The sequence below is a fragment of the Lissotriton helveticus genome, chromosome 4_1, assembly GCF_964261635.1.
Source record: "Lissotriton helveticus chromosome 4_1, aLisHel1.1, whole genome shotgun sequence".
NCBI lineage: Eukaryota > Metazoa > Chordata > Amphibia > Caudata > Salamandridae > Lissotriton > Lissotriton helveticus.
This window is the reverse complement of record NC_136063.1, coordinates 961,956,931-961,969,670: the sequence shown is the minus strand read 5'-3', so window position 1 is coordinate 961,969,670 and position 12,740 is coordinate 961,956,931. Positions and strand designations below refer to the sequence as shown.

The 12,740-nt window shown below is 47.7% G+C and overlaps 1 long non-coding RNA gene across 1 annotated transcript in view; it reads right to left on the bottom strand.

The window, feature by feature from the left end:
* Positions 1-12,740, bottom strand: part of LOC144828929 (uncharacterized) — a 71,001-nt gene that overhangs the window by 49,242 nt on the left and 9,019 nt on the right. The window contains exon 2 of the long non-coding RNA XR_013610558.1: positions 3,299-3,522. This is a non-coding gene — a long non-coding RNA (uncharacterized LOC144828929). The remainder of the gene's footprint in view (positions 1-3,298; positions 3,523-12,740) is intronic.

Genomic DNA, 12,740 nt, shown 5'->3' with positions numbered 1-12,740 from the left:
AGTTTGGACTGGTCTCAAAGACCCTTGCCACAAAGAGAACAAAGACAAAATGGGCTATAAGTATTGGACCTTAAACCCCAGAGATTTAGATCACTTCTGTGCTCAAGAGGAACCTCTGTGGTAGGTGATAATGGGGTAAACCCTTAGTACACCGACCTGGGTCAGCATGTAGTTACAAAGAATGGTCGGTTACAAAACAGTGTTCATTACATTTGTTTCCTCAGTGAGTAGTTAGAAAGGTACACATCAGTCATATCAGATAGAGACTGAATTTAATTCAGTTATAAGCAGTGGTATAAACACAGTTATTTAGTATTTAATTCATACATTGCATAACGGCGAGTTTAATCATTGTGCAAAATAGTGCTCAGTGGGTGACAAAAAGGAGGGATTCCAGATTCAGTAGGGTAGGGGGTGGTTGGAATAGATGGAGGGACAAAGAAAAGGAATTGTGTCCTGTTAGACAGTTCAAATTTAATAACGAAGCATTTCCTTTCTGTGAATAGAACACATAGTTCCCTGTACAATCAATACACGACGGCCATTTATGGCAGATTCTGGCAAAACGTGTATGTTGGAGAAAATATGTCGACGTTTCGACCCCGATATGTAAGGGCGGGTGGTTCCTCAGTTTAGGGTCTTCATCAGGACAGTGAAGATAGTGTGAGAGAGCACCTGCATAAATTCCGGCGTATCAGAAAGTCCCACCTCAGTTGAAGACTCGCGCCGTAGTAGATGTTTGAGTTCTTGGCGTTGTCAGCCTTGGATAGATGTAGGGGGTCCCAGGTCGAATGGGAAATGGCGTAGCATTAAAGTGTCTTGATTCTGTATAAGGAGGTGGGGATTCAGTCAAGCACCAACTCAATGTATAAATCTTCCACAAATTATTCTTGCATCATCTATGTTGAGCTCCGAAGGCTCCAAAGCCGGTCCACTGGACCTGCAATGTTATGCATTATTCTTGCATCATCTATGTTGAGCTCCGAAGGTTCCACTGGACCGGCTTTGGAGCCTTCGGAGCTCAACATAGATGATGCAAGAATAATTTGTGGAAGATTTATACACTTATAAACTCGCCGTTATGCAATGTATGAATTAAATACTAAATAACTGTGTTTATACCACTGCTTATAACTGAATTAAATTCAGTCTCTATCTGATATGACTGATGTGTACCTTTCTAACTACTCACTGAGGAAACAAATGTAATGAACACTGTTTTGTAACCGACCATTCTTTGTAACTACAAGAGGAACCTCTGCCATGGAATTAGATCACTTCTGTGCTCAAGAGGAACCTCTGCCAAGGAGAAGAGCTGGAAAGCTGTAAGGAGGAGTACTACCCCTTTGCTGTGTGTGCTTTAGAGGGGCTGGCCTTCAATTGCTGCATCTGCCGAGGAGAGGACAAAGACTGGAACTTTGCTGTGAACCTGCTTGAAGAAGAATCTCTAAGGGCCTGTGTGTGCTGGCCTTCTGTTCTGAAGTCTCAGGGACATGAAGACTTCACCACCAGCTCCCCTGACCTCCATTGATGGGAGTTATGACCTTCCAGGAGATCCTTGTTCCAGTTCTGGGCCTCTGGGAGCTGGAAAAACCTTAAAGAAAGCAAGAAAAATAACTCCAATGCTGTCAGCACCACTGCCAGTAATGCCGTGACCTGCACCTAGGCCAGGGATACCACTCGTGAAGTGCATGGTGCACTGCCCTGTCTGCACCACAACTCTGACGACCTTCGACGCCTGCATTTATCGACCTTCCCAACGCCAGCGCTCACACCAACACCGTCACTGCCAGCGCCTGCATTCCGTTATCGTGGAGTCGATAACCAACAAGGGTGACTTCACGAACTATTTGACTTCGCATTTCCCTACTGGAACCGATATCTCACCGCCGATGCCGCCGACTTCCCCTGTCCTGGACTCGGCACGTCGACTACTCACAGATACGAGGCCTCGGGAACCGGCCTCAACCTCGTCGCTGTCTCACCTTCACGACACAGTACATCATCTACAGCGGGTCAAATTTAAATCTTTGGTCATGACCCACCGCGCTCTTCATGGGCGTGGCCCCACCTACCTGCAAAAATACTTCGCTTTCTACACTCCAGCGCGTCCGCTGCGTTCCTTGTCCCAGCACCTTGCCCAGGTTCCCCGCTTTAAATGACTAAGGCTTGGAGGCAGCTGTTTAGCTCGGAAAGCGGCTGTTGCCTGGAACGCCCTCCCTCTCACCCTCCTGAACAGTCAGAACCCCCTGATCTTCAAGAAGAACCTGAAAACATATCTCTTTACATAAATCTCGATGGTTGCCCCTCTTGAGTATCTGTGCGAGCTACAAATTAAATTAACATAACATAACATAGACTTTGTTTTCCAAGGTACTATAGTTGGAGGTCCGTGTGTCATTGTGCCCGGCGCCACTCTCCTCGAGGTCGGCGCCGTACTTTGGATTTATGCCTGTCACAACCTCGTAATAGCCCCAGGTGAAGCTATTTGTTTCTACAAGTGCTATTTGTGCAAGTAACCATTTTAAAAGTGATATCTTGATACATGTATTTTGGATTTTTGTCGTTTTGGTCTTATTGGTTTAAATAAAGATATTTTATTTTTTAACTGGTGTGGTGTTTTCACTGTGTTACTGTGTGTCTTGAGTACAAATTATTTACACATTACCTTTGGGGTGAGCCTGTCTGCTCGTTACAAGCTACCAAGGGGGTGACCAGGGGTTATCTAAAGTGTGTATCCCTTTACCCTGACCAGAAACAAGGGTCGCTACGTGGACAAAGGTGCATACTTCTGCCAATTAGGAACCCCAGTTTCTAACACAAACTCAAAGCCAGACCGATATATATGAGTCTAAAAACATAGTGTAAAAAAACACAAGATTACCAAAGGAAGACTGAAGCGCTGTACAATATTGCTACTCAGCAGCAAAGGGGATATAAGAATTTCTGTACCTGCAATGCAAAAGATAAGGAAAAATATTTGACGACTAAACAAATGGTTTAGATTATTCTCCCCATACATGGAAAAGATGTGCTACATCTACTAAACCCTACACTACACTATGAATAGGGGAAATCCTTTTAAATCAAGGAAGCAAGAGCGGTGTCAGCATCAGAACCTCTGTAGAAGTTATATAGGTATGGAATCATGAATAGCATAAGCCACACAATCTGAGATTTCAAGAGAGGTCTGTATCTCTCTAAGTCTAAAGGGAATCTGACTAACCCCAAGTTGGTTTCTCTATTTAAAATGCACAAAGCACATTTGAGAAATATGACCTCATACACATCACAGTACCTTTCCAGTTCTCAGAAATATATTTGGCGCTTGAACACTATTCCCATATTCCAGTCTCCGCTTCCAAAACGTCCTTGGATTCCTTCCTTTGTCTTATAGTACCAACTGGTAACACTCCCTTTGTTCTTCAATACATTCATTCGACCTTGCCAGGTCTTCCTCACCTCACTATCTCAGAAATACAATGTGCTTTTCACTAACTAGTGAATGCCTTTGGCCTGCACCTGCAGAGGAGAAAACAGGCAGAATATAACTTCAACGTTAATATCAAATGTCTCAACTGTAAGCTTAAGGTCCACAGTCATGCTAACTACACAGTTTCTTTAAATGCACATTAGTTCAACAACCTACATATAATCCCATGAATTAAATCTTCAATGAAGGAATCAAACCATATTATACAGTGCTCTTATATGTGGCACAATAAACTACTACGTGCTATTAAACAAAAACCGCAACTATTCTAAATTTATAAAGAAAGCATTGAACACACATATGACTCATTTGCACTTATCCCTGGTGAAGGCACTGCATTAAATGCATTTTACCGTACCACCTTACAATCTAAACATATCGAAGATTAATATCATCAATCCAAATGTTTCTAAAAAGATTTATTTTTAATATGTATCAAAAACACACACTAGATGCACTTTCTATACCTGCTCATTAGTATTAGTGCATCACACATGTAGATAAGGTCAAATGTAAACATATATGTGGCCTAACCAAATGTAAATGGATGGAGCAAAAATGATGCTATTCCACAAGCATACACTCCAAAAGTTCTCATAATGTTACCAAATTATGGCTGGCTTTTGAGTTGTTGCCTTGGGTAATCTTGCCACTGCCTGTAGTGGGGTTGACCCTGTCACAAGGCACACGTCATTTTTTAAAACAAGCATTTGCAATGCAATTGGTCTTGCATTTGTGAAAGTTGGAGCTATTAGCATTGTAAAATACAGTGTTTTTTATTTTTGCTTGCAGTGGAGTGATCATTTAGGGATGGCATGGTGAGAGAAATTGACGGGTGAAGCTGAACGAAAACAAAAAAAACAAGCCCTTCATGGACACTGGTGTTCACGTATGGTGCTCTGATACCTACTTTGCACATTACCAATGTACATTAAAACACGCTGTGACCTTGGAGGGGTGGTGGTGGGTAGGACGGAATGGGTAGAGGGAGTAAGTGACAGGCAAAGCTGTAGCTATTTGGAAACAAAAACAAATGTAAATCAACGCCAGACATTTTAATGCTTTACCACACTTTGAGCATGTATTCCACATGGTTAATAAGGGAAGCTTTAGAACGTAACGTATTGAGTATCACACGAAGCCACATAGGCCACGCTTAGCCATTTACAACTGCAAAATCACTTCAAGTTGCCCAGCATATTACCACTCCTTTTGTGTGGCATGTGATGCTTTGTGTGCACGTGTGTCTCATGTGCATGTATGAAAGTATGCAGTCCTCTTGCCATTTTACACAGCCAGGCTCTCGCTGAAAGCCCTTCATCAGGGACATATAACTCTGTAGGGTAATAAAAAGGAGAAATGAGAACGGAGCTTCAGGTTGGTCTTCGAGAATGAGTGGTTCATTTAGTGTCCTTAAGGTTACCATGATGGTGCATTAGGTGTTCACGAAGGTTATTAGAAAGTGTTTGAAAGCACATGCGCTGGGTGTTAAATGAGCAAAGGGAGTAAGTAGGTGAATGATAATTGAACAGACGGAATGTCGTATCAGGGCTTACAGAGATTGATAAAAAGTGCTGCTGAGTACACTTAATGAAAACACCTGTACTTAATTACAATGTGATAACACAACCACATACAAAGTCAAGGTATGTAAGTAGCTGAGCTGAAATAAGGAAAATATTCGGATGTCTTAATCCTATTCAGCCGGCCACTGTGACGAAAGGTAAAATAAAGAAGTGTTGTGTATTTATACATCCTAATGTATTGTAGGTACGCCCTTGCTAACCATGCTGTTAGGGTTTAAAAGTCCAAATCGTTGCCTCATCAATCTGTGATTGCTACCATAGACATAATATTACATCCCGTGTTGCGAGCGCTGTCATTCATTACTGTGCCAGAGTTTAACCAGAAACAAGCAGTGCTTAATTTGAGCAGGAGCTTTCGGGTGCTGAGCAACCGGCACTTAATTGGTTTCTGGTGCCAGCACCTAATTGTCAACACCACACTTAGGGCAGTCTGCCACAAGGTGGCGCTGCTCATGTAATTTAGAGATGAACAGTGTAACAGTTGTTTAGGAAAAAAATATGAATTAAAAAATACCTAACACTTGCCTCTCCTGCAATTCCTTTAGCTTTGGGGACCTGGAATAATCTGAACTGTTGCATTTACATGCACAAGAGATGGTTAGCAGTTGTTTTGTGAGCGATGACAGGGGCGATGGGTGGTGTAAGCTGCAGTGGCCTCTGGGTCAGAGCCCTGGCACTTAATATTTTACAAATTAAGCACTGGAAACAAAATGTTACAAAAAAGTTAGCCTCACCGTGCGTATGCATATAATGTAAGCGTAGAGCATAGGTGGTCATTCAAGCATTCAAGTTCGCAACCATGGTAGACAAATGAATTTCTGGATGTTAGTAATGTGCGTATATAGGCGGAGGGTCAGGAACACTAACAAAGGACTAGCATAGTGCTGTATTATAGCTCTTTCAAGTGCATTACATGGAACATTTAGATAATAAACACATTTGAGTAATAAATCAAAATTACTAAGTGAATGCATGTGCATGAACTTACCCAAATGATGAACAGATTACATACTGGAGCAGGGGATAGAAGGAGTAACCACACAATGCAGGGTGTGGGTGGTGGTCATAATTGTTCCGGATAATAAAGAGAAAGGCTCAATAATCATGCAGCAGCACACTGGAGGAGTGAGCAGGGAAAGAGGGCAATGGCTCACAAGAAAGAAGCTCGACTGTTGCTAAACAAGCATTTGGAATGCAATAGGTCTCGCATGTACGCAAATTTGAGCTATTGGCATTGTAAATGACCATACCTTTTATTTATGTTTTGCTTTTTAAAACCTAAATAAAAGGCAATGTCATTTACAATGCCAATAGCATAAACTTGCGTAAATGTGAGACCTATTGCATTGCAAATGCTTGTTTGTAGATAGGAATCACCCGCCACCCTTCCATGACAGAGGAGTTGAGGCACCTCCTGCAATGGCATTGGACAGGGTAAGTATATAAGCCAACCAATTTTTGTTGTCATGTAGGAACAGATCGCCAGGGATGCCATCAGGGCTTGGAGCCTTCGCTTGGGCAATTTAATTGATACAGGGCAGGATTTCACTTCTCGTAAAGAGCTCCTTAGAATACGTTTGGGATAATTCTAGCTGAGCTGTTGCCGGGTCAAGCAGGCTCCGTCCCACATACAAAAACCTAAAATGGTCATACCAATTGGATATTGTAATGTTATTCATTGGTTGGAGAGACCTCTTAGCTTTTCCCCTTGTCACTAGGAGCCAGAACGTTTGATTTTTTACAGGCATATGCCCCCCATAAGCCTATGTAGGAAGGGGGAGTCTCTGGTTGGCGCAGTGCAACACTGGCGACAATCAGGGCCTCTCTCTTCCTCGTCAGGGCTGAGGGTTACCTTCAAGACAACCTCTGCTTACCCTCTAGGTAGTGTGGCTTAAGCAGTCTTAGGCTAATCTCTGGGGCATGTAGGGTTAAACATTTGCAGTATCACACCATCACAACCAACCCACCACACAATGACACCAAACTGTATTTGTAAAAATATATTCTCTTTATATAAATTTCAAGCAGGCTCGTAAATACAGTCTTGGTTGCTTCAAATGCAGGTTCCAGTTACTCTTTAGGTTAAGTTGCCACAGTTCTTTCTTAGCAATAAGCAATCTTTGTTTAGTGTTATTCCCAAACAGTTCTTTAAGTTCCTTTTACACAAAAAGGGGGGTCAGGCTCTTCAATGTATCGTTGTGGTTCTGCAGGCGCTGTTCCTTGTCAGCCAGGGTCACCCCGGGCTGTCCGTGGACCTCTCGGCGCCCCTCGGCTCCTCCGCGCTGGAAAAGCGGGCCCGGTCTACCCACCCTCACGCTTCTGGCGGGGGCGGCGGCCGGGGAGTCAAAGTCCGCCTCTCTCTGCGCGCTGCACGGCTGTGCGCGGCTGGCGGGGGAGAGAGCGGGGGCCCTGGGAGCGCTCAGCACGCGGCTCCTGGGGCGAGGCGAGGCAGCGGGCGGTGCGAGCAAAGCAAGACAGATGCTCGCACCGCGGGGCAGGACACAGTACCTTTTCTTGTTGAAGCAGCCTGGGCACAGTTCAGCGCGGTGATCCGCGTCGCGGTGTCTTCCTTCCGACGTTGGAGCGAGCGGCGGCTCGGCTCTGGCTCGGGGGTTGGCGTTGCGGCGCGGGCCGGGCTGATGAAGCGCCTTGAGATTTCCTGACACAGGGGGCACACGCAAACGGGGTAGCGATCCTCGGCGCGGGCCTCTTTCTACCCAGGCGACGATCAGGCGCCCCACGCAACAGCTGTTTCAGCGGCGGCGCGTTCAGGGGCACAAGACTCGAAGGGGTGCAAGCAGGCACCGGGCGCCACCTTCTCTTCACGATGCGAGCTGCAGCTCGGGGCCAGTCACGGTGTTTGGATCAGCTGGGCTGGTCTTCACGATGCTCGGGGCCAGGCAGGCGGCAGTCACTTTGTTTAGAGCGAGGGCAGCTCCCAGAGGGGTGCTAGAAAGCGCGATGGTCAGAGCGCGCTCTGCTTTTCCTGGAGAGGCTCGCAAAAGGAAAACAGCGTCTTGCAGTGGTTCCTCTGTCAGGGGATAGCGCCCACTGTTCCTGGGGCGCTGGTCAGGGGGCAAGTTCACAGGCAAGCCCTCGGAGATCTCTCAGCAGAGTTTGGCACAAAGTTCAAAATAAAAGCAAAAGTCTCTTGTGGTCTTTTCTCTTCCTCTCCTTTGGCAGCAAGGCACCAGACACAGGCCAGAGTCAGCACTCCTCCTTGTAGTCCTTCCAGGTCCTTCTCTTCGGGCAGAGTTTCTCTTGTAGCACAAACAGGATCTAATTTACAAGGAGCAGGGCTCCTTCTTTTATACCCAGTTTCTTTTGTTCTAGCAAGCCAGGGGGGCCTCTGCATAACTGCTCCAGTCTCTGAGTACTTGTTGTGGGTACTTATGACTTCTGTATTCAGTGTGAGGGCAGGCACATCAGCCGCTCCCCAGGGGGGCGGAGCCGGCATTGTGAGGACAGGAGTAGCCTGAGCACTTTGTTGACAGGCTTCGGTCCTTCCTGGGCCAGGTGCAGGCTGAGTCATCAGTCGCTCCCCAGGAGGGCGGAGCCAGCATTGTGGTGGCAGAGCACAGCCTGATGCATCATTCAGGGGAAACTCCCACCACCCACTAAGGTGTCATCTGGCTATTCACTACCTGTCAACTCCCAGCCCTGTCACTCACACACACCAGACAGTCAGATCCACATCCAAGCAGAGGCGGGCTGAAATGGTTAGGCAAGCAAATGCTAACTTTCTAAAAGTAGCATTTGCAAACACAGGATATTAAAATAAACTTTACTAAAAGAAGTATTTTATTATTCTGAGTTCAGGCATACTAAACATGAATTTCTACCATGTTCCCTGAGCCTGCTGGGGTTATAGAGTGTAATAATTCCAGCAGCCCATCTGGCCTAGAAGGGAACAGGTAGCCTTACAATAGTGAAAAACGAATTTGGTAGTAATTCACTATTAGAACATGCCACACACATCAGGGCATGTTCTACCTTACACTTACAATGCACCCTGCCCTCAGGCCTACCATAGGGGTGACTAATATGAAGTTTAAGGGAAGGTTTAGGGGCTGGCAAGTGTGTGCACTTGCCCAGCCAGGGTGACAGTACCAGACTGCACGCAGGTTCTGCAATGGCAGACCCTAGACACATTTTAAGGCTGCTTCTGTGGGTGGCGCAACCAGCGCTGCAGGCCCACTAGCAGTATTGGCATTCACAAGCCCTGGCACTCCTGGTGCACTTTACTAGGGACTAACAGTAAATCCAATGAACCAATCATGGACATCAATCACATGTACACTTTACAACAGGGAGAGCATATGCACTTTAGCACTGGTCAGCAGTGGCAAAGTGCCCAGAGTCATTAAACCAACAAAAACAGGTCAGAGAGAGTATTGGAGGAAGGCAAAAAGTTTAGGGATGACCCTGCCAAGAGGCCCAGGTCCAACACAACCCCCTTCCAGCCAAAACGCAGGGTAGACCAATCACCACTGTGATGGGCTTCCCTGCTTTGGGCGATAGAACCTGGACCTGGCCCGCAACAGCAGGGGCACATTCCAGTTCTACGCCAATCTGCACCTCCTTCAAATCCTCTGTTCATACTCTAAGGGTCCACCAAGCCAATCCATGGGAAACCCTTCTCTACACCTGTGGACACCACCTGTGCAGCCTTGAACCTTAATTCGCTCACAGGTGTGTCCCAACAGGCAGACAGAAAAATGTCACAGTGGCCACTGACAGTAGTCAGGAATGAGACCCAAGCCTTACGCCTCTCAGGGCTCTCAAACCTCTGTGGCCTTAAAGAGTGGGGGGCATTAGCCCCAGGTGCTTGGCACCCTTGGTCCACTCTCCCTCCTGTCAGGTCAGGTATGCCATCCTGGCACTGACCCACCAGCCTCAGGTCTGTACCTGACGGCTGTACTAAAGACTGGGGTGGCCTCTCCCACACCCGGTCCTCCTCCTGGGGGCTCTGTACCCTCCCACCTGGAGTGGTACCCCCTTCCAGAATTGTCAGGGCACCTGTGGCAGGTGACCTGCACAATTCGCCCACCAGTTCAGGGGTGCTATCCTGCAACTGGGGCACCAGGTCAGGGGGGACACCCTGCACCTGGCCCTTAAACCTAGGGTCTAAACCCTCAAACTGCACCGGGGTCAGAGGCGAGGACTCCCTCCCTCTGCACCCCCTTCCACAGTACTGCCCACTCCCAACTGGAGTGGTACCCCTAGAAGTGACATGGGCCAGGACACTGATTACAGTGGCCCTGCCCTCCAGGTCAGACAACACCTGACCCTGGCTTCTCAACTCAGGGACCCAACCCTGCAGTTGAACACTTGCCTGGCGCACCAGGACTTTCCGGGGAGCACGCCTGCCCCCCCTGAGGGTGGCACATAGCTCATGTGTCGTGCAACAGCCTGCCCGGCGCGGATCTCCCAACCCCTGTCCCTCTGACAGTGCGGGAAGATCCCCCAGGACAGAAGTGGTGTCCCCCTGGTCATTCACTGGGGACGCAGCCCTGCTGGCTGGCCCCTGACCCACTGGTTCTTCCACTGGGGACTCTTTCCCCCTCTCGCCCCTCTTTCTGGACTTCTGCACCCTCCCAACTGGAGTGGTACTGCCAGTCACCAGAACTACTGGAGCCCTGTTTACAGAGCCTCCACGTTCTCTAGCCACTGGGGGATCCCCCTCAGCGGGTGACTCATCCGGACAGCCTAGGCTCCCCACCTGGTGTTCCCTTAAAGAACCATCCAGGCTCTGAGACTGAGGTTGGGCACTACCGGGACAAAACCCATTCTCACTCCTTCCCCTTAAGGACAGGACGTGAGGCCCTACACCTATCTCACTACTACAGGACCTAGCTGGGCTACTCTGCGCCACTTCCACCACTCTGGGCTGGAAGATACCTGAGACACTCCCCACAGGATCACACCCCAATGCCTCTCCAGACCCTCGGGAATCCACCACAAGGTCTGCCTCCAATGTGAGCTCCCTGGGGCCAGAGAACTCACTCTCAAACAGGTGTTGGCATAGCTCTGGAAAACTGGGACTTAAAGTATGCTCTCCCACAATTGGATTACACAGCCCCCTAGTAGGGTTAACCAAATTATCCTTCACCTCACCATCCAGCGCCTCACACACATACTCCACACCATTCTTCTGAGACTGGCCAGACAGTAGCGAACTGTCTCTGTCACACAACCCACACTCTTCTGGGCGGTCCTTACACTCACCCACCAGGACCTCAACCATGGGGGAATCCCTCCCACCACTAGGACCATGAACTCCTACGCCAGCTACCCTATTCCCTTCAGGGACGCTGCGCACTACTGGAGCTACCTCATGCCCTTGAACCTCCTGGTGTATGTTAACCCCCTCCAAGTCAGGTGCCATATCTCTAGGTGCGCGCGCTATGCTGTCTGCACTAGATACCTGAATGTTGCTGCCACCATCTGAGCTGGACTCCACCTCCAACTCAGCAAAGCTCAATCTCTGAGCTACACACATTTCTTGTTGCTGGGCTGAAGCCCTCCTGGCCTCAAGCGCCTCGAGCTCCAAGTCAAGTTTCCTCATTCTTAAGTCATGCGCAAGCTCCATTTTCATTACTTCCAGGGCTAACTTCCTAGATTCTAGCTCCAGTTGCCCATTTATTTCCAGCTCTGCCAACTTCAATTCATGATCTCGGGTTGCCTGTCTGTCCGCCAGCTCCTCTGGCGACAGACCTCGGCCAGAAACACTGCTACCCAATGGGGAGGTTGCACCCCTACACTCTGGAGTCAGGGGTCCCTCCAGCTGCTGTTCTGCATCCTCAAATTCAAAATCCTTTCCAGGGGCATTCCTTGCCTTGACCCAGGCCCTCAGCGCCTTTTGGAACTGCTCCCTTCTGGAGAGTCCGGTCATGGAAATGTTCAAATTTTTGCAGAAGCTCCTGAGCTGTTTCCCGGTGTAGTTTTCTAGTTTCTCCCAATCACAGTCAATAGAAGAAATGGATGCTGCCTTTTCCATTTTCACTGACACAGGCATGACTTCAAAAACACATGGAGATCTCTTCTCGCAAATCATAAATCCAAAAAAAACAAAGTCTGTGGCTTAGTTACTGGACTGTCATCACTGTGCAATGGTCAATAGTTAAGGCATGAACACTGCAAATATAAATCCGCTATCCTCACCGCTGCGTCCAATGTAGGAAGGGGGAGTCTCTGGTTGGCGCAGTGCAACACTGGCGACAATCAGGGCCTCTCTCTTCCTCGTCAGGGCTGAGGGTTACCTTCAAGACAACCTCTGCTTACCCTCTAGGTAGTGTGGCTTAAGCAGTCTTAGGCTAATCTCTGGGGCATGTAGGGTTAAACATTTGCAGTATCACACCATCACAACCAACCCACCACACAATGACACCAAACTGTATTTGTAAAAATATATTCTCTTTATATAAATTTCAAGCAGGCTCGTAAATACAGTCTTGGTTGCTTCAAATGCAGGTTCCAGTTACTCTTTAGGTTAAGTTGCCACAGTTCTTTCTTAGCAATAAGCAATCTTTGTTTAGTGTTATTCCCAAACAGTTCTTTAAGTTCCTTTTACACAAAAAGGGGGGTCAGGCTCTTCAATGTATCGTTGTGGTTCTGCAGGCGCTGTTCCTTGTCAGCCAGGGTCACCCCGGGCTGTCCGT